Genomic DNA, 27,425 nt, shown 5'->3' on the forward strand with positions numbered 1-27,425 from the left:
TTTTTTGTTTTTGCAGCTCTTTTTTTGTGACTGTGTGGAACCCAGTTCAGCTACTGATTGATTGATTGATTGTGCGGCTGCAGTACATTGTTTATTGCTTTCATTTTATGGATCAGTGGTCTCGTTAGATAGTAAAATCCATGTTAAATTGCTGTTTTAGGGGTTTTTTTTTTAAAGTCTGGAACGGATTGATCCGTTTTGCATTACTTTCTATGGGAAAGTGCACCTTGGTTTTGGAACGCTTTGGTTTTGGAACGGACTTCCGGAACGGATTAAGTTTGAGAACCAAGGTACCACTTTGCATCTGTGTTGCAAGTGGTTCATTCCACCATCCTGGTTCCTGGAAGCAGGGGCGGAAGGAAGCTCATGGAGTCAAGACAGCTCACACTTAAAATAACTGAATAATTCAAGTATCAACATGCAGTTCTTGCATATTTTTTTCCTGTTGCTCCTTTTCAATTAAACACCACAGATGCGACAATTGGCTAGTTCAACCTATAAATACGTTTAGACCAACATCGTATGACAACTTGCTATTTCGCAGCACGTCACACTATTTCTCATCATCTTTTTTGTTTTGTTTTTGTTTTCTCCAAAGCAATTACAGATTAACTGGCTCTCTGAGCGGGTTGGGCTATTGCTATCTTTCCCCTTGTCTTGAAATTGGACTAAGAGAAAAAACTTTTTTTTTTTTTTTTTTGCAGACATGCAATAAATGTCCAGAAGCTTGTTTCTGTTTTTTGGAATGCTTGTGTGCTACCAAGAATGCTTTCCTTTCATGTTGGAAATGAAAGCAGTGTGTATTGCTTGCACCCCTAAGCACCCCATGTACATATAGACCGGAACTGGCTAACCCTTTAACCCTTTTAGAAGCACAGTGAACCCTCCCACAGCTGCATTAACAGGGGGTGGGATGCAATTTGCATCCACATTGGAGCACTGAGCTCTGCCTTTTCCCCTGCCCTGCTTCCAAAATTGAAGTGTTGGGGCCAGGAAGGCAGATCAAACCACAAAACTCAACATTAGTCGCCTCCGTTATAAACCAAGACCCAGCATGCTTAGATGAACAGAATACATAAAAGTATATATTTTTTTAAAAAGGTAAATCATACAAAGCGTGTTCTCCTTCATGGAGAGCACGTGTTGCGGTTGGGTCTGCTGAGCCATCCCTCTGTTACCAGGCAGGGTCTCTAAAGATGGCTTGGGGCAGCGATTGGTTTGCTGGGTTGCTGGGGCAAAAGTTATGTTGCAATTTTGGTGGGAGGGGTAAAATGTTTAAATACTCTGCACGCAGCCTGGAGCTTTCTCTTTGCTGCGTGCAACAGATCACCCGCCCACCCGCCCTAGAGTAAGGGGTTGATGCGTTGACCTTGCTATGCCTATCATGGGTGTTATGTACTGAAGTTCTCACCCTGGGCCAGCAGGGGGATACTGTAGATAGTTATGCAAATAAGGGATCGAAAGTGACGTTCAGTGATTGGATAGTTTTAGAAAGTTGTTACAGTAACATTGTACTGGAGCTCTATATAAGCAGGCTGACTGAACCCTTCAGTTCAGTTCTGTCCTAGCCTGTGAATAAACAAGAGATGATTGAAGAATCGCTGTGTCGTCTGATATGTTCACCCACAACCTAACAATAGGGTCATCTGCCGTTGGGGCAGGGGCCTGGTAGGAATTTTGTCCATCTGGCAGATTGGCTGGCCAGTTGGTTTTTGCCTACTGCGTAGCAAATCATCACAACTTGTAAGGTTGCGGTTAGGCATTGGTTATAAATTGGTGGAGGAGGGGTTAGGATAGGCTGGGCCTGTCCCTCCATGGTTGCTGCAGAAAGGGAATTCCGTTAAAGGAATCCTGGAGCTTGCCATCTTTTCATCCAATCCCTGGAATGGGACTAGGGCCGGCAAGCCTTTGGGGAGCATGCGGATGAGAATCGAGGGCCTGTGACTCAGCTCCATTTCTCCCCGACTCGTTTTCTCTCACTGGCTTTTGGTGGTGCCCGGAAGTCAGTTCTGTCCCCAGGCCGGGGGGGGGGGGGAGACAGATAGTCTTAACCAATGCCTAAACAACCACTCATGGTTTTGTAATTAAATAAAGTTGTGGCCAAAATCATGCCAAAAACCTTAAACAAAAATTATGTTTCCGTTGTGAGTTATTTGGGGGGGGTGGCTTGGGGACCTTGACGCGCAATTGTTTTGATTAAGCTGCAATATTCTCCCATCATGCACTTCATTGGCTGGGACAGGAAATATAATTATTCTGCAGATGCGTCAATTTTGCATTCCAGTATCTCTTTTAACATTGCGGTATTAATCATGTAGGAAACTGAAGTGTGGAGATTAGAATGTATTCCGTTAAATGAGCAATAAAATGAAAAATAAAAACAAACTAACTGACACGTTCCTGGGAAGCAGTTACTCACTGAAGTGACTTGTTATTTCAGTCAGACGGAAGGAAATAAATGTTTTAATAATATGTATAAAGGAGCAACTAAACAGCTTTTATGGGTCTGCAGTCCAAATGCAGAAATTATATTTTTCACTTACTCAGCCTCTTTGATCTGACAATCTGTAAAGCCTTTCACTGGAATCAAATTATTTTACAGCAGTACCTTGGTTTTCGAATAGCTTAGTTCACAAACAACTTGGAATTCGAACGCTGCAAAACCCGGAAGTAGGTGTTCTGGTTTGTGAACTTTGCCTCGGAAGTCGAATGTGCTCTGTTTTAAGTCCTGAGCTTCCGTTTTTATTGTTGCGCTGCTAATTTGTGTTTCCCCTATAGTAATTGAAGGCTTCCCTTTCCATCTTTACTGTTGCGCTGCTAATTTGTGTCCCCCCATAGTAATTGTGGGACGCAGGTGGCGCTGTGGGTTAAACCACAGAGCCTAGGACTTGCCGATCAGAAGGTCGGCAGTTCAAATACCCACGACGGGGTGAGCTGCTGTTGCTTGGTCCCTGCTCCTGCCAACCTAGCAGTTCAAAAGCATGTCAAAGTGCAAGTAGATAAATAGGTACCACTCCAGCGGGAAGGTAAACGGCGTTTCCGTGTGCTGCTCTGGTTCGCCAGAAGCGGCTTAGTCATGCTGGCCACATGACCCGGAAGCTGTATGCCAGCTCCCTCGGCCGATAAAGCGAGATGAGCGCCGCAACCCCAGAGTCGGTCACAACTGGACCTAATGGTCAGGGGTCCCTTTACCTTTATAGTAATTGCAGTGTTCTGAGGAGAGTTTCACAGCCCAGCTGGTTTGAGGAGAGAGAGAGAAAGAGAGAGAGAGAAAGAGAGAGAGAGAGAGAGAGCTGCTGGGGGGGGGGGGAGAGACAGAGCTACATGCCCACCCACCCCTGCCCTCTCGGGTCAAACAGCCTACTTGAAGCTGAACATGCCTGTTCTATTCTACAATACTGTCTTATTTATTTTATAGTATAGTACAGTACATTGATTATTGCTTTCGTTTTATGGATCAATGGTCTCGTTAGCTCGTAAAATTCATGTTAAATTGCTGGAACGGATTAATTCGTTTTGCATTAATTTCTATGGGAAAGTGCACCTTGGTTTTGGAACGGACTTAAGTTTGAGAACCAAGGTACCACTGTATTTTTTCTGAACCAAAAACCTTCAAGCATGGCCCCTTTAATCTGGGATCCATTTTTGTTTGTGTGTGATGTGGGAGCCATTTTTGTAAGATTTGTCCCGCAGAGCTGTAGTGGCACTTGAAAATCCAGAACCACATGAATAGGGCAAATTGCGCAGATCTTTTTCACACGGTTGGCCCCTCCAAAGTGGTCTTTCATCTTTCGAACACAACCGCAGAAGCATGGGATCAAAGGATGGAAGAGTACCTACATATAACATATAAAGAGGCCGTATATTTCATGGTATCTAATAAAAGCCTCCAGCGAAAAATTTCTAGTACATCCACGTTTCTGCAGTACGCTGGTTTTTATCAGGAAAAACCTTCCCTACCTCAAGGTTACATTTGTGAAGTATTGGTCTATTAAGCCTGACTATGGCTCAATGCATCTCCTGGTTTTAAAATTGCAATGCCAGATATGACCTTGCGCAGATATCCCTACAGTAAAATCAAACATTACCCCAGAATCTACAGGATGCTCGGGAATCGCAACCACTTTATTTAGCCTTTATTGTTCCTTCTCTCCGATGAATAGGTCTCTCCGTGTTTTAAAATCCCCTAGATGGCACTGCAGAATGCATTATTTAAAGCTTTTCTGTAACGCTCTTAAGTGGGCAGTGTTAAATAATTGCTCCTCTAATCCTTCCTGCCCCTTCAAAACTAATATGAATGAGTTGTTTAACAACAGGATGGATGCATGTGTTTGGAGGAAATAAGCCGTGGTGTAATAAATTTTTTAAAAATCTATCACCTGGAATAATTAATAATATGTTTGTGGGTGTATTGAAATGATGCAGCTTCTTCTGAAACCAGTCTTTCCCAAGTTCTGAGCATCAAAGTGCACTTGTTTTCTCAATTAAAACTGGAGGCAAACTTCATTATTGTATATTGTATATATTGTCTCTTTTCTCATATTCTTCGCTCACCAGAATATATTAAATTAATGTTCAAGTTGCTCAAAAATACAAATCCAGTACCTTCCGAGAATGTCTAATCTCTGCCATGTTTCTATTAGCACATACTGTATATAGCAGGTGATCTATATCCACCTGATATATGCTGCTTTTGAGTAGTACCTTAATGTATCAAATGTAATGTGTCTATGAGGCATCTTTGGTTGCATCCAGAATCGAGCACAACTTATATCGGTTGCTGTGGCCAGTTAGGACATGAGCACTCTGTGACTACTTGCTATTGTATCATCAATATGCTTAAGAGCAAACCACAATTAAGTGAATGGAGTATGCTGAAATGGCTAAATTAACTGGGAAACGTAGAAATCAAGGTGAAAACAAATTTTTAAAAGAATGGGAAATGTTTATTGCATATTTACAAGAGCAATGTACACAAGTTACTACATTAGCAGGATTGAAAAAACCACACACTTGTAATATTTAGACAATGTACAAAAATTGGAAGTACCGTAATCAGAGATAAAGATTTTATTGACATGCGTGAATGAAAATATTATAAAGGAACCAAGGGAGGCGGGGGAGGGAAGTAATCCCGTAATTCAAGTAATTCCATACTGTGGATTTAATATGGATTGTATAGATAGTTGTTTTAAATGTTTTATTTTATTGGGTTTTTCTTCTTCTTAAAAGTAATGTTTTTGTTTTTGTGAAAATTAATATACAAGAAAGAAAGAACAAACAAACCACGATATATCCAGTCGTTTAGGCTATCCTAATATCCTTCCCATTGTGGTTTTAACCTCCACCCTCCTGTACAAACTCACCAAATAGGTTCAAAACCAAACCAAACTCTTTTGACATGTCTACCACTTTGGGTTGTAAATGGTGGTCGATTTCATTTAACCTGTAGAGATGCATCATCTAACAATCATCTCAATACAGTTTTCGCTCATATCCATGATTGAGACAAAACTATGATTACTAATCCTCCAGTATTTTCTGCCAGTTTCACGTATTCTTTCGCTTGTTCCCATTCACAATTCTGTTCTTTTTCGTGACAGAATGTTTCTTTTCCGTTAAGAGAATATATTTCCGAGCTTCTAAGTTTTTTCTTAATTGGAAAATGAATTGCTCTTAAAGTAGTATTTAAAAAGCTTCTGCACTTTTCAGCTGTCTGCTGTGCTTGGTATTCAATTGTGTTTAAAATGCCAAATGAACGGAATGATGTCTGCAAGCCTCTTTCCACTCTTGCACTCTCTAAATATTTGCATTGTGTGTATTCAAAGTAGGTAGCTTTCACGCTTGGAACATCCTTGGAACAATCTAACAGTTCGGTATATTCACAAGCATATCTTTTGCAGTTGGCATTTCATTGTCAGCTGATCCCCACAGTAACTACCGTAGTCGACCGTTGAAAAAGAATGGGAAAACATTGCCATCTGCAACTACAGCTTGCAAATTGCAGCTTGCAATTGCTATCTATTAAATAAAGACCCATTTAACAATATTTTGGGTTTTCCATTAGTGGCTGATATCATGAGGCTTTGAAACTTGCTATTTTTCTAATACATACCTCATTTTCTCCGCTATTTTCTTCACAGTATCCATTGTTTTAATTGTGTCCCCCATCAGAGGTACTACAGCAGCCACACCCCGGGAATGGCTTCGACTGGCTGGCTGAATCAAATGAAGGTCATTGATGGGTCTCAAACCCTTGGTGATTTAGGGGCTTCCCCTGCCAGTTTTGGCCGATTGAGCAGACAAGACCAATAGTGGGTCCAACAGTCAAGAAGGCGATTTCTGCTCATGATGGAGAAAGAAGTGAGGGGCAGATGGGACTCATCAACCTGGTCCTAAGCCTCTGCTGCCTTGTAGGACATCTTTAGGAGAAGAAGAAAAGCCTAAGGAGTAAATCCTACACTAATCCAGAGTGGAGTTCCTAAAATGGTTGGATGGCATCTTGTTTGCCTTCGTCTGACAGCTCCTACAGCCAAGCTGGTGCTAAATGTATTGCTCCGCTTTCCTTTGGACCATATCTGTGAGGCTGGTGTGTGTGTGTGTGTGTCTAGCCCTAGGACCCTCGTACCTATGGGATGGTATGCCCCACGGAGGACCTTAAGGTCCATAAATAGCAACACGCTAGTGGTCCCGGGCCCTAAGGAAGTTAGATTAGCCTCAACCAGAGCCAGAGCTTTTTCAACACTGGCTCTGGCCTGGTGGAACGCTCTGTCTCATGAGACCAGGCCCCTGCAGGATCTGATTTCTTTCCGCAGGGCCTGTAAGACAGAGTTGTTCCACCTGGCCTTTGGCTTGGAGTCAATCTGATTCCCTCTCCCTCTTTCTTTTTTCCTTTTCCCTCCTGTGATGAGGCTGCATTTTAATGTTTTAATGTTGTATTTTAATCTGGTTTTTAAGTTGTATTCATTCAACTTGTTTTTATTATTGGTTGTTAGCTGCCCTGAGCCTGGCCTTGGCTGGGGAGGGCGGGGTATAAATAAAATTTATTGTTGTTGTTGTTTTCATCTGGGCAGCCCAGGACCTCCAGACACATTGGCCAGGCTTGCGCCCTGGGGACGTCACTTCAGTGCTGCTGACACAGCGGTTTGGCTTCATCCCTGGAGGCACACTCCACTGTCTCTCAAGACAGATGGATGCCAACAACCTGCTTTTTTAATTTTAGAACAGAAAACCTAATGCAAAACTTACCTTTGTTTGGAACAGCCAACACACACACGACCCGCTCCATCCCTGTCTCTACAAATCAACACATTTCAGGTGGATGTTTCAGCATGTATCTTCCAACTACAGTGGTGCCCCGCAAGACGAATGCCTCGCTAAACGAAAAACCCGCAAGACGAAAGGGTTTTCCGATTTTTAGCGGCTTCGCAAGACGAATTTCCCTATGGGCTTGCTTCGCAAAACGAAAGCCCATAGGGAAATCTCCGGGGACAGCGGGGAACCCTCCTCCCACCGCAAGCCCCGGGAAGAGAGGAGAAGCTGCGCGCCCTCCCCTCTGTTCCCGGACCTGTCCTGAAGGCTTGCGGTGGGAGGTCCGGGAACAGAGGAGAAGGCGCGCAGCTTCTCCTCTCTTCCCGGGGCTTGCGGTGGGAGGAGGGTTTTTCCTCCCCACCGCCAACATTCAGAAGGCTGTTCTGAAGGCTGGCGGTGGGAAGAAAAGCCCTTCTCCCGCCTCCAGCCTTCAGAAGAGTTCCCCGGAGGGCTCCCCAAGCTGTGAATGTCTGCCGCGCGCGAGGGGCGCTCTGCTTAAGAGCGCCCCTCGTGCGGGGCAGCAGGCTGCTATCCACAGCTTGGAGAGCCCTGTGGGGAAGTCCGGCAGGGCTCCCCAAGCTGCAGATGTCTGCCCCGCCCGAGGGGCGCTCTGCTTAAGAGCGCCCCTCGTGCGGGGCAGCAGGCTGCTATCCGCAGCTTGGAGAGCCCTGTGGGGAAGTCAGGGCTCCCCAAGCTGCAGATGTCTGCCCCACCCGAGGGGCGCTCTGCTTAAGAGCGCCCCTCGTGCGGGGCAGCAGGCTGCTATCCGCAGCTTGGAGAGCCCTGTGGGGAAGTCCGGCAGGGCTCCCCAAGCTGCAGATGTCTGCCCCGGGCGAGGGGCGCTCTGCTTAAGAGCACCCCTCGTGCGGGGCAGCAGGCTGCTATCCGCAGCTTGGAGAGCCCTGGGGGAAGTCCGGCAGGGCTCCCCAAGCTGCAGATGTCTGCCCCACCCGAGGGGCGCTCTGCTTAAGAGCGCCCCTCGTGCGGGGCAGCAGGCTGCTATCCGCAGCTTGGAGAGCCCTGTGGGGAAGTCCGGCAGGGCTCCCCAAGCTGCAGATGTCTGCCCCGGGCGAGGGGCGCTCTGCTTAAGAGCGCCCCTCATGCGGGGCAGCAGGCTGCTATCCGCAGCTTGGAGAGCCCTGTGGGGAAGTCCGGCAGGGCTCCCCAAGCTGCAGATGTCTGCCCCACCCGAGGGGCGCTCTGCTTAAGAGCGCCTCTCGTGCGGGGCAGCAGGCTGCTATCCGCAGCTTGGAGAGCCCTGTGGGGAAGTCAGGGCTCCCCAAGCTGCAGATGTCTGCCCCGGGCGAGGGGCGCTCTGCTTAAGAGCGCCCCTCGTGCGGGGCAGCAGGCTGCTATCCGCAGCTTGGAGAGCCCTGTGGGGAAGTCCGGCAGGGCTCCCCAAGCTGCAGATGTCTGCCCCACCCGAGGGGCGCTCTGCTTCAGAGCGTCCCTCGCACCCGGCAGCAGGCTGCTATTCGCAGCCTAGGCAGCCCTGCAGGAACTCTTCTGAAGGCTGGCGGCGGGAGAAGGGCTTTTCTTCCCACCGCCAGCCTTCAGAAGGCTGTTCTGAAGCCTGGCGGTGGGGAGAAAAGTCCTCCCCCCCCCACCAGCCTTCAGAAGAGGTCCGGGGAAAGACTGTCCCCGGACCTGGTCTGAAGGCGGTCTCCCTAGGAACGCATTAATTGATTTTCAATGCATTCCTATGGGAAACCGTGCTTCGCAAGACGAAAAACTCGCAAGAAGAAAAAACTTGCGGAACGAATTAATTTCGTCTTGCGAGGCACCACTGTATAGAACTGTAGAGTTGGAAGCAACGCAGAGAGTCATCGAGTCGAACCCCCTAGTCCATCCTTTCTCAACCTGTGGGTCCCCAGATGTTGTTGAACTACAACTCCCATCCTCTCTAGCTAGCAAAGCCAGAGCTCAGAGATGATAGGAGTTGTAGTCCAACAACATCTGGGGACCCACAGGTTGAGAACTGCTGCCGTAGTCCAATATTCTGGGAGAGGAAACTCTCTAGAATAGGAACAGATACATTTTGCTCTGCCGTGCATGTTAGGAGTGGGAGCCTTGGAGGTGGCTGGGTGCTATTCCTCCCCCCCCCCATCATAAAATTGTAGGGTTGGAAGGGACCACAAAGGCCATCTAGTGCAACTCTATACGACGCAGGAATCTTTTTGCTCATCATGGGGCTCAAACCTGCAACCCTGAGATTAAGAGTCTCAGGGAGCAGAGCAGGGGCTGAACTAGTTTGACACAGTGTGGGTGGGAACATTTACACAAGCAGAGGTCATGTGTGGCCACGATTCATTGAATGCAGTTCACTCTGTTGGCTAAGCTTTCTACTTTCCCTCCCTCCCTCCAGATCGCTCTGACTCTCCCTCTCCCTCTCCCTCTCCCTCTCCCTCTCCCTCTCCCTCTCCCTCTCCCTCTCCCTCTCCCTCTCCCTCTCCCTCCTCTGGCATTTTAAACTAAAGCCTAATGTTGAGAGGTCCATATAGTTAAAGCTATGGTTTTCCCAGTAGTGATGTATGGAAGTGAGAGTTAGACCATAAAGAAGGCTGATCGCCGAAGAATTGATGCTTTTGAATTATGGTGCTGGAGGAGACTCTTGAGAGTCCCATGGACTGCAAGAAGATCAAACCTATCTATTCTGAAGGAAATCAGCCCTGAGTGCTCACTGGAAGGACAGATCGTGAAGCTGAGGCTCTAATACTTTGGACACCTCATGAGAAGAGAAGACTCCCTGGAAAAGACCCTGATGTTGGGAAAGATGGAGGGCACAAGGAGAAGGGGACGACAGAGGACGAGATGATTGGATAGTGTTCTCGAAGCTACCAGCATGAGTTTGACTAAACTGTGGGAGGCAGTGGAAGACAGAAGTGCCTGGTGTGCTCTGGTCCATGGGGTCACGAAGAGTCAGACACGACTAAATGACCAAACAACAACAATGTTGAGAGGATTTGAGGTGAGGAGGGGCAAGGAGCAGAAGACCCATGCTGTCATCTTCACTGATGGCAGCATTAGACAAGAAACCCAGCCAGATGGGCAGGGTATAAATAATAAAATTATTATTGTTATTATTGTTGTTATTATGTAAAAAATGTAAAGGACCCCTGGATGGTTAAGTCCAGTCAAATGTGACTATGGGTTGCAGCGTTCATCTTGCTTTCAGGCCAAGTGAGCCGGTGTTTGTCCACAGATAGCTTTCCGGGTCATGTGGCCAGCATGACTAAACCACTTCTGGTGCAATGGAATACCGTGATGGAAACCAGAGTGCATGGAAATGCCGTTTACCTTCCTGCCGCAGCAGTACCTATTTATCTACTTGCTCTGGCATGCTTTCAAACTGCTAGGTTGACAGGAGCTGGGACAGAGCAATGGGAGCTCATCCCGTCGCATGGATTCGAACCGCCGACCGTCTGATCGGCAAGCCCAAGAGGCTCAGTGGTTTGGACCACAGCGCCACCCGCATCCCACGCATTTTTATTATCATCTGTAGTTAGAATGTGTGTGCATGCAGATGCATGTTAAGGAACGATATTGACTACAGTGTGCTATTTTCACATACTGCAGCTGAAGTGAGGGTTTAGGAACATTATGTTTCCAAAGCTAACCATTAGCTGGAAGGAATCAGTGCTGTAGGACAGGTGACTGTCAAATATAGTAAACAGTTGGTGGAGAAGAGCCTTCATGGGGTGTGCATGAGGGATGGTGGTCCACATAGCTGGTGATGCTCAGTGCGTTGGGATATGCTAATATGTTTGCTAAATATATTTGCAGGTTGAGTTTGACTCTGTAGCCGCACAAGGACATTGTTCAGTTTTGGCTGAAACGTTTCTTTTCCTTTCTATAAATGCAATTAACATAATTTGTTCTCTCTCTCTCCTCTGGCACTTTAGCAATTTCTGATGACGAGCGAAGGAGTAGTTTACTAAGCCTTCCTGGCTTCCATGTGGGTGAGTGCGCACCCATACGAAATTAATGGGCTCTACAGCAGGGCTCTGCGCATTGGACCTGATCATGTTCCCTTGGGCTGGCTTGAGGCCACTTTGTTTTCTGGAATAATGCAGAGCTGCTTTAGGCTGTGCTCAACAGCTTGACAAGAAAAGCATCCCTCACGTTCAGCATTTCTGGCTCAAGGGAATTGCGAAAAAGACAGCATCTGGCAACCTGGCTTTATCTGTGCTAAAGGGCATCATTTCAAACGGACTTTGCAGTATCACTGATGACATTTTGCAATTGTGGGGTTTGGATGAAAACAATGTGGAGGTTATGATTCTTGTAACTTTGCAAACTCTCGTGGTCAAAAATGTTCACCTTGAAGATATCCCAAGGCACTGATTAAATCCTTTGTATGCGCATGCACACCCACATGCATTCTTGATTTCTTTACCCTTTCCAAATTTGTATTTCCTAAAAAAAAAAATATGCAGCTAATTGAAAAAACTAAAGCATTTATACCGCACGAGCTAGGTTCCAAATACAGTGGAACCTCGGAAACTGAATGCCTTTGAACTCAAACATTTTGGCTGCTGAACGATCAAAACCTGGAAGTGATTGTTCCGGTTTTCGAACGATTTTTGGAAGCTGAATGTCCGGTGTTGCTCCTGCAGTCAATCGGAAGCCACGCTTTGGAAGCTGAACACTATGGAAGTCGAACGGACTTAGGGAATGGATTCCATTCAACTTCCAAGGTACAACTGCATATTATTTGCAAATTAAGCTAGAAAATGGAGTTATTTCTCTGATAAGACCTTGTAGGTTTAAGCTAAGAATGGGGAACTGGAGGCACTCCAGTTGTTTTGCAACATATCTTGTTTTCTCCTGCTCTGGAGGTTAGAACTCGAACCAATGGCTTCAAGTTCCAAGGCAGGAGATTCCGACAACATCACAAATAACTTTCTGACAGTAAGAACTGCTTGGAAGTAGAATGGACTCCCTCAGGAGGTGGTGGACTCCCTTTCCTTGGAAGTTTTAGAGCAGAGGTTGGATGGCCATGTGTTCCATATGATTCACCATATTTTTCGCTCCATAAGACGCACCAGACCATAAGACGCACCTAGTTTTTAGAGGAGGAAAGGGGGAAAGCCCCGTTTTTTGGGGGATCAGCTCACAGTTGAAGTTGTGCAGCTTCTTTTGCAAAGTGGGAAAGCCCCATTTTTTGAGGATCAGCTTCTTTTGCAAAGGGGAAAACCCCCCCTTTTGAGGATCAGTTTCTTTTGCAAAGGGGAAAAGCCTTGTTTTTGTGGGGATCAGCTCATAGTTGTGCAGCTTTTTTTGCAAAGGGGACAAGCCCCATTTTTTTGAAATCAGCTCAAAGTTGTGCAGTTTCTTTTGCAAAGGGGACAGGTCCCATTTTTTTGAGGGTCAGCTCAAAGTTGTTGAGCTTACTTTGCAAAGGGAAAAAAAATCCTGGTTTTTATGGGGTTCAACTCACAGTTCTGCAGCTTCTTTAGGAAAGGAAAGGGAGCCATTTCTACAGTTCCCAGACAGATAATCTAATCAGCCAGTCACAGGTCTCTGGGGAAGCAAACAGCTTCCGTCTGCAGAACATTCAACAATGGAGGCTTGGGCAAGGGGGCAGGGCCAGAAAGGGAGCCAGTGATCAACCACACATTCTTTCCATAAGATGCACAGACATTTTCCCTTACTTTTAAGGAGGAAAAAGGTGCGTTTTATAGAGCGAAAAATATGGTAGTTGAGGTTCCTGCATTGCAGGGAGTTGAACTAGTTGAACCTTGGGGTCCCTTCCAACTTTAAGATTCTATGATCTCCCACCATGGCTGACTATTAGCTATGGGATTTGGAGTCCAGCAACATCTTCAGGGCCACAGATTGCCCATCCCTGGTCTCCTTATGCCGAGTACTCTAGCAGAGATAGCCTTCTCTTCTTTCTTTCCACTTTGTGATGCCGGGTTAGTAGCAAATTCCTGCCTTTTCAAGAGCAGAGCTGCACAAAAGCATTGGCTCTTGCCAAAAAGAGAAGCCTGTGTTTTGCCCATAAAACAAAAGAACAGGCCTGCAAGATCAAATGGAAACAGCCGCGTTGGCATGGCAAGGGAGAAAGTTTGGCATTCGGGTGCTAAACTGAGAAGATGCTGTTGAAAATGTTTCTGTGCCACCTTTGCGAGGCTCAAGGCAGCTTTCAACAGTCATTGTAAGCAGATGATAAACTGTTAAGGCAGAATATAAAATCAAATGCAAAAACTTTAAAAGTGTGATTCAAATGGGAAAAAAGTATAGTTAGCCAGGAAGGCTAAAGGCCAGCACTCTGCCCAATGTGTGCTCTACAACCCCTTACAAATGCCCCCGGGAAGGGGGAGCTGCACACCTCTCTGGTGAGAAGTTATTACTTCATAGCTGTAGAGAAAATACTCTGTTTCTAACTGCAGTTCTTCTTCTTTCTTCCTCTTTTTTGGCCATCACTTGTAGCTGAGTAAGATTTCCTTCCATGAACACAGTCTTAACAGTGAGTCCGTAAGTGACTGTGGAGGTGAATTCTGGATCCACACATCCATCCACAGTGGGGACAGAGGTTTCCAGGCGGGAGTTGATCACGGTGAGGGTTTGCCAAGCGTGCCTTCCTCTTAGCACATTTCTCCCTTTCATCCTGAGTTCCAGCATCTTCAAAGCCCATGACACCTTTGGTAAAGGCTGTTCTCCAATTGGAGCATGAAATATACTCGGAGTCGAGAGTGGATTTCATGCTCTATATTCAGCTCATAGTGGTGAGGAGAAATGGGGGTTCCCCCAGAATGTCTGCTTTATATACATTATTTACATAATGGGCCCCATGTGATTGGCTAATTCTGGGATTCACCTGTAGACCAATCAGGTTGTGGATTCACTTCCACGTGGAGTTGGATTGGGTGGCTTCTGTGGACCAATCAGACTGCTGCATTCTGGACCCTATTGTTCTAGGACCAATCAGACTGCTGCATTCTGAATCCTATTGTTCTAGGACCAATCAGACTGCTGCCTTTTGGATCGTCTTCAACTCAGTACATAACAGAGCACTTGCAGGCCATTATTTCCCAGTTGTCAGTGTTTATACTACTTTTTAATGACTTACCTTGAGACAGTCTTTGAACCTCTTTCATTGACCACCAGCATTGTGCTTTGCATTTTTAAGTTCGGAATAGAGTAGTTGCTTCGCAAGACGATCATCAGGCATCTGCACAACATAACCAGTCCAATGAAGTTGATATTGAATGTCGAAGCAATGAGTCAGAGAATTAACCTAAATTGAACTTCTGAACAGATTTGGAGGACCTTGCTCAGGCTAAATATCATCAGAAATTCAAGAGGAAATTCATTAAGAAATTCAGAATCATTCGCAACATTTCTCAATGGAGTTTCACTTACTTTTAACTGCCACTGACCTTAATTACTATAGAGATAAATAGATAAATGCAGGGCAAGGAACTGCTGGATTCAGCCATGGCTCCTAGTTTCTCGGTGCAGCCTCCTCCTGCCAGCACTGCCTCATTCTCCTCCTTCTTGGAACACCTTTCACCAAAATACCCAAGCCTCCTGTGAAAGGGCACTTTTTTTTTTGCCACGTCATACACCCCCCCATCACCTTGGCAACCTCTATTGTGCACAGACACGTCTCTGATGCGTAGATGATGCCTGGCCATTGTTTCATAATGGCCCACATTCAACCAGCTCAGCCAGGCTAGTTTGCAGAGGCTAAACTTTTCAGAGACACCATTGATGGAGTCTTTTGAGGAGTTGGAGATGGCGTTGATGAGTAGTCCATGTTTCACAAGTGTACAGGAAGGTTGGTAATACTATAGCTTTGTAAACAAGCATTTTGGTTTCCCTGCAAATGTCCGGTCCTCCAACACTCTGCACTTCAATCGGGAGAAAGCTGCACTTGCAAAGCTCACCCTGTTTGGTGAGGGAACATGAACAATGCTTGCTTTGATGGCTGAATTTGATGTGGGGGTTGATGTAGGCAGAGGTACTCTCTTAAGGTAGCAGGGGTCTAGGCCACAAAAGGTTTAGAGCCCTTGAATTGGGAATTATCAGCCAGTGCACCTGATATTTTACAGGCTGAATGTGGCTGCAACCTCTTTAAGAGGTGCTATGGCATTTTGAGTTAGCTGAAGTTTCTGAGCTTTGGCCAAATCAAATAGGTATTGGAAATGTAAAGAGAAATAATGTTCTTTATATCATATGTGGTGGTCTTGTATTAAGGTTAAAGCTTACTAGGAAATAATATACCGTATAATGTATTGAAAAAGGTGTTTAAAATAACATTTGTAAAAAAAACCCAGAAGTTTTCCTTTTGGGAATTATAGGGACAGAACAACCCAAACTGTATAGAAATTTATTCATGTATGCAAGTACAGAGGCAAGAATGTTACTTGCCCAAAAATGGAAAGAAAAAGAAGTCCCAGCAAAAGAAGAATGGATATAAAAATATATGGAATATGCAGAAATGGCAAAACTTACTGGAAAAATAATAATATGATATAATAATATAATAGAATGGAAATGGTTTATGGAATATTTACCAACAAACTGTAAACAGATAAGAACATTGTCAGGATTATTGTAATAACCTGCAGTTTTATAAGAGTATATACTTAAAGTAGATGAATAAACGAGCAAATTGAGTTAATTTAGATATGCAGAAGATATTAAAAACAAATATAAGGAACTGCAGAAAGAGGGGGAAGGAAGTCAAGTTTTGAAATGTCAAAATGATTGTAAAACTAGTGAAATGTATAAACCTGAAAAGTATAAATAATAAAAAAAAATTCTTGTGGAACCAGGGTCAAAATCTAGAACCAAAGGCACCTCCTTTGTCTTTCTCTCTGACTTTTCCTCCATTCCCCCCAATTCTTGCCTCCTTCATGAAATTGAGGCAAGGGCCACAGGCCCCTCATCCCTCCTGTGTGAGAATGGAATGAGAGTCACAAGACGTCAAAAAAATCCCTCTCGACCAACTTCACATTTTAGCCCGAGATAGAAAACCCCCCAGGGTGAGCAAGGCTATTTCTGTCTCATCTTCAAGCCCAAAGCCAGGCTTCCTCAACCTTAGCCCTCCAGATGTTTTTGGCCTACAACTCCCATGATCCCTAGCTAGCAGGACTGGTGGTCAGGGATGATGGGAACTGTAGTCTCCAAACATCTGGAGGGCCGAGGTTGAGGAAGCCTGCCTAAAGCCAAACTGGAAAGGAGCAGTCAAGGCACCCTCAACACTTTACCTTTTCACCCCCACTCACTCACCGCCATGTAAACTTACGTTCTGCTCCAAGACACCGCATGGCATCCTGGGAGTTTTGCTTGGTGGGTCAAGGGGTTATCCTCTTTTGCATTTGGAGGAACACACTTATCTGATCCTCATCTCATCACTTTGGCCCAAGGGCCCTATTGAAAGGACACCTTTCGCAGGTTTAAACTGTGGTACTTGTGAAGATAGCCCACCAGTTGTTCCTCATGATCTGCTGAGAGCTCTGAAACCAGGTTTGCAGTCCCAGATAGGTGACCAAAACAGACTTCTGCTTGGCGACCATATATATGGTTAATGGGCAGAACTTATCATGTGGGTCCCAAGTTTTTCAGGCCTTTGTGACTCAAATTTACTTTGTGAAGTTCCCGTGACCGACTGTGACTCACTTGGTCTCTGCAGCCAGAAAAGGAACAGCCAACTGATTTATGGCTTGCTGAATATACAAAATAGTAGTACTCTTGAGAATACACCTCTCCAACTGGCTGCTAAATTTATTTACACTGAAGAACAGATCTTATGCTGTATGCTGAGTCTTTATTTCTGCATTCTATTATGCAAAGTGGCTTCCATGACACCGCTGAAGCACCTGCTTCCTACAATAATATACCTGCCAACCCGCAGCCAACATATTGTCTAGCAAGATTTATTTGTCCTTAAAGTGTGGAAGTAAAAAATCCTTTAGGATGCTCACTGATACCTATGATTTCAAAAGTCGAAGTCGCCAATCCCCAGTAGTCTCTCAGTGGTCTACCACCTGATCCCTGGTGTCAGCTTTTCGGCTGTGGTGATGTCAGCCCATCAACATATTTGTTTTGCTGTGACAACAAAGATTATGGAGCAAAGAGAGAAGCTGCTGTTTCTGCCACCGCTGCAGATTCTCAAAAGTTGGTGAATTTGAAATGTCGGTAAAGAGGCATTCTGAGGTTGGTCCACATGCCCTCTGATTTTGCTGCGGAAAACTGAGACGCCCGCCTTCCAGGGCCCCACTCCCGCAAGAGTACGGTGTCCCAAGACACATGTTTTGGGTGGCGCTGTGGTTTAAACCACAGAGCCTAGGACTTGCCGATCAGAAGGTCGGTGGTTCGAATCCCTGTGACGGGGTGAGCTCCCGTTGCTCGGTCCCTGCTCCTGCCAACCTAGCAGTTCGAAAGCACGTGAAAGTGCAAGTAGATAAATAGGTACCACTCTGGCGGGAAGCTAAACGGCGTTTTCGTGTGCTTCTCTGGTTCGCCAGAAGCAGCTTAGTCATGCTTGCCACATGACCCGGAAGCTGTATGCCGGCTCCCTCGGCCAATAAAGCGAGATGAGCGCCACAACCCCAGAGTTGGCCATGACTGGACCTAATGGTCAGGGGTCCCTTTACCTTTACCTTTAATCTCAAACTCAGGATTAAAGGGAGATGCTTGGCAAACCCTCACTGAGATTAACTCCCGCCTGGAAACCTATGTCCCCACTGTGGAAGGACGTGTGGATCCAGAATTGGCCTCCGCAGTCACTTACGGACTCATTGTTAAGATCATGCTCATGGAAGACAACCTTACTCAGCTACGAGTGATCGCCAAAGAAGAAGACGACGTTTTGGGGTGCTGTGATCTCACACATATTTGGGTGCTGTGCTCTTGGGGTGTCCCAATTTGAGACAGTTGAGGGTTATGTCATACACTTTCTGGTTCATGAAGCAGGAGAGCATAGTGAGACTACTACTACTATTTTAACCACCACCTATTGACACAGCAAAACAACTGCTAGCACAATTACAAAGCTAAGCAAGGTCCAGTATGGTTTCAAATTAGATGGGGATCTGCGTCTTGATATTCCTGCATTGCAGGGGGTAGGAGGACTAAACAACCCTTCGGGTCCTTTCCAACTCTATGATTCTGTGTGTGAGGCTGTGCACATGTGCCTTTGAAAATGGCAGTGCATGGCTTATACACGGTGAATAGGCCATGCCTCACTGAGATTAATAGGAGCACTGTTGGCGCTGTGGGTTAAACCACAGAGCCTAGGACTTGCTGATCAGAAGGTCGGCGGTTCGAATCCCCATGATGGGGTGAGCTCCCATTGCCCTGTCCCAGCTCCTGCCAACCTAGCAGTTCGAAAGCATGTCAAAGTGCAAGTAGATAAATAGGTACCGCTCCGGCGGGAAGGCAAACAGCATTTTTGTGCGCTGCTCTGGTTCACCAGAAGCGGCTTAGTCATGCTCGCCACATGACCCGGAAGCTGTACGTTGGCTCCCTCGGCCAGTAAAGCGAAATGAGCACTGCAACCCCAGAGTCGTCCGCGATTGGACCTAATGGCCAGGGGGCCCTTTACCTTTACCTATCTCAGTGAATGTTGATGAATCTCATTTCACGCCACAAAATCACATGTTTCTGCTGACTTGGAACTAGGAAGTCTGCTATGGGTAGTGTAAGTAGAACTAATGGAGGAAACTATATTCAAATCAGGTAGCATCATGTGTCATTTTTTAAAAAATTGGTGACTATTACTATTATGAGATATTTAAATACTGTCAAAATGCCCATGAAAATATAGAAATGATTGTTCTGTGCCCAAAACTAGGGCCTGCATTAGTACATTTATTTATTTATTTATTTATTTATTTATTTATTTATTTATTTTGCCCCGCGCATCTGGCTGGGTTTCCCCAGCCACTCTGGGTGGCGTACAGCATATCTAAAAACATAATAAAAACATCAAGCGTGAAAAACCTCCCGATACAGGGCTGCCTTCAGACGTCTTCTTTTTTTTTATTAACCGGCCAATCAAATCAAATTAAATCACATCACATAAATTCCGAATTACAAAGCCGAATTTTAAATTTTGTTGGGGGGACCCATATTTCAAGATCCGAAGGGGGATTCTGATCATCTTCTTGCTACTGCGTTAATGTCCAAATCAGTCCAAATCAGTCAAACAGAGTTCATATTTCTATCCAGTCTTATCTTGTTGTTTCCACATCACATCTTGTTCATATATTTTCTCTTTTTTCTTTATGATCTCTTCTGATAGTCTCCTTAAGCCGATAAACACCAATAATAATCCTGTGTGAATTTTCCATTCTTCCAATCCTCAAATCGAGATGGTTTCCATATATCATCACCTTCATAGATAACAGCGCTCTTTCCATCATTAATTACAGAACTGTCATTCTTAAGTCCCACTGAGGAGTTTCACCCACAATATAAAAACAGCTCTATTTCTCTATTTCTCCTCTCAGACTTAAGTCCTCCGACAGAACTTCCCAATATGGCGATGGCATTTTTAACTGCGTCATTCCAAAGCTCTTATACATTCCACGCTCTTCTTAAGCCTTCAGACGTCTTCTAAAAGTAGTGTAATTCTTTATTTCCACTACCGAGAAGGCCCTAAACAGCTTCATCCTTATTCCAGACATTGTCTATTGCGATGTTCAGCTGGTGATGCATCACAATGTTGAATACTGGATGTCGCCGAGCCCTACCACCTGTCTGTCCCTCTGTTTGCAGGGCACAGGACCAGGTGGTCCCCTTCTGCCGCTGTGCTTCTTCCAAAGGACACACTCGGGGCCGTGGGGCCACCAGCCTGGCTCGCCCTAGGAATGGAAGACAGCTCTTCTCTCTAAGTAGCAGGCAAAGTCCAAAACATTGATTTCATGTCAGTTTCTAATTTTAAATAGGCTTCATGTCAGGTTTTGGAAAGTTCTGAATTCATGATTTTCCCCAGCAACTGATAAGAGCGAAGTACCGTCTGCCGATTCTCACGGATGCAAATCCGTATCATTGTGAAGCAGAAGGGAACTAGAGCACTACCATGGCTTTGAGAGAAGGATAAGCTAATAGACTTTGGTAGCTTTGGAGTAGACTTTTACATGCTATTTGATGATAATTGGAGCGGCTGTTTAAACTCTGCCATTATCAGCGCATTCCGCTGTTGATGGAATGTAGAGTATTTCTAGGCTTCTAACCTTTTTAAGCAGAGCTGCCTCAGAACTGGAATAATCTTTCGCTGGGTAAAGCCACCGTTTAAGCTCCCATGGCGTTGCCTTTTCACTCCCCTGAAGAAGATAACACGGTAGGTTGAATTATCTGGTAGAAAATTGCCTAGGATTATTTTCTCAATGACAGCTATTGTTAGCGACCCGCGACAGTTTCTGAAAGACTGATGAGCATTATGCAGCGAGCAGGAACACTATCTCAAAGCAGGAATTAGGCAAGTTATGCAATTTGCAAACTCTGTCAATGGTCTGAAGGAGATCTATAATATCATGTTTTGTGAGCCATGCGCCAGCCCGGGCATTATCGCGTTTGTCTCGTGGCAGCTATATCACAGTGGAGGGTCCAATTTACGTGTGTCCTTTTGCTTAACTTTGAATAATGTGTACCCAATTACAGGAGCTAAGAAAGGTTAGGTGAGCTATCATTTATTCCATGTGCCTGCTTTATTTACCCCATGGTGCCACCTAATTGTTTCTCAAATGACCTTATCAAGCTTGGGAAAATGATGCACCTTACCCAATTAAAATTACACAAATTCCATGTGTTTTGGTCATTAATCCTTGCATGCGAGTTGCTTGCAAATGCTTGTTGCAAGCCATATTTCCAAAGGACCTACTGTGCTAACTGCTAAGCCATTACAATACTTTGCAGTCTGGGCCCAAAAACGCTTACTCATAAGAAAGTCTCACTGAGTTCAGGGTGCGTTGTTGTTGTTGTTGTTGTTGTTCTTCTTCTTCTTCTTCTTCTTCTTCTTCTTCTTCTTCCTCTTCCTCTTCCTCTTCCTCTTCCTCTTCCTCTTCCTCTTCTCTTCTTCTTCTCCTCCTTCCTCTTCTCTTCTTCTTCTTCTTCTTCTTCCTCCTCCTCCTCCTCCTCCTCCTCCTCCTCCTCCTCCTCCTCCTCCTCCTCTTCTTCTTCTTCTTCTTCCTCCTCCTCCTCCTCTTCTTCTGTCCTCCTCCTCCTCCTCCTCCTCCTGCTCCTCCTCCTCCTCCTCCTCCTCCTCCTCCTCCTCCTCCTCCTATTATTAGTGGCCCAGAGTGTCTGGACAGGGATAGCCTAACTACTGTTGTCTATGGTCTGGTAACTTCAAGTTACTGCAATGCATTATAAGTAGGGCTGTCTCTGAAGATGGTTCAGAAACTTCAGCTGGTGCAGAATTCAGCAGCCAGGTTGCCCACTGGAGCAAGACGGTTTGAGCATAGTACACTGATCCTGGTCTGGCTGCACTGGCTACCAATTAGTTTCTGTGCCCAATTCAAAGTGCTGGTTTGACCTATAAAGCCTTAAACGGCCCAGGACCGCAATACCTCAAGGACAACCTCTTTCCACATGAACCTACCAAGACTCTGAGATCACCTTCTGAAGCCCTCCTTTGTGTGCCTCCTCCTCCCTAAATGGCCTTGACCCAGTATACCTGAAGGACTGTCTACATCCCCATCATTCAGCCCAGAAACCGAGGTCCAGCTCCAAGGGCTTTTTGGCAATTCCCTCACTGCGAGAAATGAGGTTACAGGGAACCAGGCAGAGGGTCTTCTCGGTAGTGGTGCCTGCCCTGTGGAACGCCCTCCCATCAGGTGTCAAGGAAATAAACAACTATCTGACTTTTAGAAGACATCTCAAGGGAAGTTTTTAATGTTTGATGTTTTATCATAATATTGTGTTGGGAGCTGCCCAGAATGGCTGGGGAAGGCCCGGTCAGATGGGCAGGGTATAAGAAATAAATTATTTTGTTGTTGTTTAGTTGTTTAGTCGTGTCCAACTCTTCGTGACCCCATGCACCAGAGCACACCAGGCACTCCTGTCTTCCACTGCCTCCCGCAGTTTGGTCAAACTCATGTTCGAAGCTTCGAGAACACTGTCCAACCATCTCGTCCTCTGTTGCCCCCTTCTCCTTGTGCCCTCCATCTTTCCCAACATCAGGGTCTTTTCCAGGGAGTCTTCTCTTCTCATGAGGTGGCCAAATTATAGGAGCCTCAGCTTCACAATCTGTCCTTCCAGTGAGCACTCAGGGCTGATTTCCTTCAGAATGGAGAGGTTTGGTCTTCTTGCAGTCCATGGGACTCTCAAGAGTCTCCTCCAGCACCATAATTCAAAAGCATCAATTCTTCAGCGATCAGCCTTCTTGATGGTCCAGCTCTCACTTCCATACATCACTACTGGGAAAACCATAGCTTTAACTATACGGACCTTTTTTGGCAAGGTGATGTCTCTGCTTTTTTTTTTTTTTTTTGCTTTTTTAAAAAAAGAAATAATAATAATAATAATAATAATAATAATAATAATAATAATAATTTGAGGACATTTGGAATCCCTTACGTATACCAGGACCACTGGAAGGAGATTTGGGGGGCAGGTGGGCACCCACAGCACTTTAAGCATGCAACATGAAAGACTGGTCAGCAGGACTGTGCAGATGGCAGCTATCTGTTTAGCATGTATCAACAGAGCATTGCCACTCTAGGAATAGCTTCCTCCGCTGCTGAAATTGAGAAGGGAAGTTTCCCTGGGAAGGGACATTCCTTCCTTCCTTCCTTTTTTTATTTATTTTTTTTGCTACCTTGCTCGGCATGTCGATGGTACTGTACATATAAATAATGTCATGTGTGACTAAATTAATACAATGAAATAATTATGTTCCATCCCTGAGCATCAAATGAGACTTTTGTCCATGTATGTGCATTCATGTGGAAAAGCAGAAACCTGCCTTTCATATGAGAAGAGCCTTCTGTGTTTCCCAGTGTTGTGCAAATCAAGCTCCCTTGAATTCTTTTTTTTTTTTTTTTTTTTTTTTTGCTGCTGCTACTGATTCATTCCATTAAAATCCTTTCTTCTCTATATTCATGAACTGTTTGCACAGAAACGTTATGGTTTATAACATCCAAAACAGCAGTCATCCAAATTGTCACTTGCTATTTATTCATAACCCATGCATTATTAATAGATGAAATATATCTGTGCTGTGTGGATGATAATGCATGCAATTCCCCACCCCACCCCCAGTCATCGGCCAAAATGTTTGCTGTCTTTTTTGTTATCAGCCCCGGAGCAGAGCTTGAAATTGCCGATAGATAAGGGACAGATCTCTTTCACTGCTGAAGCCAGGGGTCTGTGGAAGAGCTCAGAACACTTTTGATGTGCATGACCCTGAGTGCACCTTGAAGTTTGTTGTTTTGATAATGTTGTGAACTGTCTGGAGGACCAAGTTAATAGGCGGTATATAAATGTACCAAAATAAATAGAATAAGCAACCCTCCCTTGAAAATAAAGTTGAGAGAGAGAATAGGATTGTTGTTTCAATTCAAGAATGCATACATTAGTTATGTACTGTTTTAGGGGGACAGGAGACGGGCGGGTGTGGAGGACTCCCTGGACCTGAATGGGGTAACTGTGCCCCTGAAGGACCAGGTGCGCAGCCTGGGAGTCATTTTGGACTCACAGCTGTCCATGGAGGCAAAGGTCAACTCTGTGTCCAGGACAGCTGTTTACCAGCTCCATCTGGTACGCAGGCTGAGACCATATCTGCCCGCGGACTGTCTCGCCAGATTAGTGCATGCTCTGGTTATCTCCCGCTTGGACTACTGCAATGCGCTCTACATGGGGCTACCTTTGAAGGTGACCTGGAAACTACAACTAATCCAGAATGTGGCAGCTAGACTGGTGACTGGGAGTGGCTGCCAAGACCACATAACACCGGTCTTGAAAGACTTACAATGGTTCCCAGTACGTTTCCGAGCACAATTCAATGTGTTGGTGCTGACCTTTCAAGCCCTAAATGGCCTTGGTCCAGTATATCTGAAGGAACGTCTCCACCCCCATGGTTCTACCCGGACACTGAGGTCCAGCACAGAGGGCCTTCTGGTGGTTCCCTCACTGCGAGAAGCCAAGTTACAGGGAACCAGGCAGAAGGCCTTCTCAGTAGTGGCACCCGCCACTATTTTAATATTTTAATATTTTAATATTTAGTTGGGAACCGCCAAGAGTGGCTGAGGAAGCCCAGCCGGATGGACGGGGTATAAATAATAAAGTATTATCATTATTAGTTAGGCACTGAGCACATATCAACATACAGATGCTGAAATGAATGGTTCAGTGTTCAAATCCAGTTTGGACCATGCTGTTTTTTCTTGATGCTCTTTTGTTCTTTATAATAATAATAATAATAAGTGTTTTTTTTCTAAAAAAAATGTTTAGGGGTACTCTCATTTTCCTACTCATATTGAAATACTGCCCCTCAATGAGGCCAAACATTCACAAAATGTTTAGGGGTATGTATTCCCCAGTGTCCCCCCAGAAAAAGCACTGATAATAATAATTTATTATTTATACCATGCTCATCTGGCTGGGTTCCCCCAGCCACTATGGGAGGCTCCCAGTAAAATATTAAAATACTGTAATACATCAAACATTAAAAGCTTCCCTAAACAGGGCTGCCTTCAGATGTCTTCTAAAAGTCTGGTAGTTGTTGTTCTCTTTGACATCTGGTGGGAGGGCATTCCACAGGATGGGTGCCACTACCAAGAAGGCCCTCTGCCTGGTTCCCTGTAACCTCACTTCTTGCAGGGAGGGAACCACCAGAAGGCCCTTGGAGCTGGACCTCAGTGTCCGGGCTTTTTTATGGGAGAAGGAAAAGGCATACCCTCCAACATTTTCCCAAAGAAAATAGGGAAATCCTATTTTACCATCATCAGTTTATTATTTCTACCCCACCCATCTTGGCAAGTTTCCTGGTCACTCTGCGTGGCTTCCAACATACACAAAAACTTAATAAAACATTAAACATTAAAAACTTCCCTATACAGGGCTGCCTTCAGACGTCTTCTAAAGGTTATATAGTTACTTATTTCCTTGGCTCAGGGTTCACATAACTCCATACCCACCTATATTTTTCTGTTGACAATAGAGACATCCTACCATAGCGTCCAACATTTCTCCAATGAAAATAGGAACACCCTATGGATCACTGCCTTGCCGTGGCGAAGGGGCTTGAATAACTCAGAGAAGCTATGAACTATGCCGAGCAGGGCACCCAAGATGGACAGGTCATAGTGGAGAGTTTTGACCAAACGTGTTCCATCTGGAGGAGGAACCGGCAAGCCACTCCAGTATCCCTGCCAAGAAAACTCCATGGACAAAGACAACAGGCATATAAAAGTTATGACTCTGGAAGATGAGCCCCTCAGGTTGGAAGGCGTCCAACATGCTACTGAGGAAGAGTGGAGGACAAGTACAAGTAGATTCAGAGCTGATGAAGCAGCTGAGCCAAAGCCGAAAGGTCGCTCAGTTGCGGATATGCCTGGAAGTGAAAGGAAAGTTCAATGCTGTAAAGACGAGGTGGTTGGATAGTATTCTTGAAGCTACCAGCATGAGTTTGACCAAACTGCGGGAGGCAGTGGAAGACAGGAGTGCCTGGCATGTTCTGGTCCATAGGGTCACGAAGAGCCGGACACGACTAAACAACAACAGATATGCTGTAAGCCACCTAGATATGCTGTAAGCCATGACTAAATGACTAAACAACAACAACAACAACAACGACAACAACAAGGAAAAGTGGGATATTCCAGGATCAAATCAGAAACTGGGACAACTTCTGTACACCAGGGAGTGTCCCTGAAAAATAGGGACACTTGGAGGGTCTGAAAAGGTGGACAGACTTGCAGATATCTGAAACCTCATTATGAAAGATTCGCAGCATATACAGCACCTTTTCTGAGTGTTCAAAGTGCTTCACAACACATTCACAGTCATGCTTGCAACCTGTCAAGTAAGGCGGTATCATTATCACTCTATTGCACAAGAGGGCAAAGCTGAGAAAAAAACCCAGGAGGTCTAAGGCCTCCCAGTGTTTGCAACTCTGGTGACATTTGAGTCAGTTAGCCCTTTTTTAGCTCGGATTCAATCGCAGAATTTCAAAGGGTTGCAAGAAAATCAAGATGTATTTTTAAAAGGAAAACCTTGTATTTCTGAACAGCGTGCCAAATTCTTAACCAAATAACATTGTCCCCCACCCATTTCTGAAACAGCAGTCAACAAGCTGGTTGTATAAAGAAACCCAATTTTTTTCCCCTTTTGGAAAGCTCTGAAAATTAGATTTTCGTGGAAGGCCCTCACTTGCCCTTGTGAGCAACTGTTAATTCTTTTCATTTTGAAATAAAGCCACAATGACTGCTTATTTCTGTTGCTAATCGAGTAACTTTTAAGTAGAGATTTACATATTTTAACAGATGAGCATTTTTTAAAGTGTCGTTTGTTTGTTTGTTTGTTTGTTGTGGAAAAGAAGCCAAACTGAAATGTTTTCTGGGCAGAGAGATTTCTTTTAGAGCAAGCCAGAACCAATGGGATAACAAACAGCTGGCCAGGATTCAAAGAGATACTTTACACTTGCTCAATGATTCCCAAATGAATGCTGTAAAAGGGTCCTGAAAGAATCAAGCAAACATTTTAGACGCATTAGCTCCTCTGTGCCCGTTGGATCGCAGCATTTGTGACAGTTCCTTTTGATTACCTTTAACTGGCTACTTAAGCTAATCAGTGGATTTCACTTAAACAAATCTGTATAGAACGAATCAGTGGCAAAGATTCGTTCAGATTTTCAAGAGAATACAAGCAATTTAATAAGAAAATGAAAGCACGTTTTTAGAAGAAAAGGCAATCTTAAAATTGCCCCCCCCACTCTTTGCCCACAATGCAGCAGAACCAAAACAGGTTCAGAAGCCAAGTGACCTTTAATTCTCAGCCTTACCGATTTTTAAGTTTTGCTTTCACTAACACATCCTTAATCCACGAATTGCTGTTTTAGTTCAGAAGTAGTTGATCTATGGTCCTCAATCTCTCTCTCTCTCTCTCTCTCTCTCTCTATCTCTATCTCTATCTCTATCTCTATCTCAATATAT

This window comes from Podarcis erhardii (genome assembly GCF_964252035.2).
Source record: "Podarcis erhardii genome assembly, chromosome: 9".
Lineage (NCBI taxonomy): Eukaryota > Metazoa > Chordata > Lepidosauria > Squamata > Lacertidae > Podarcis > Podarcis erhardii.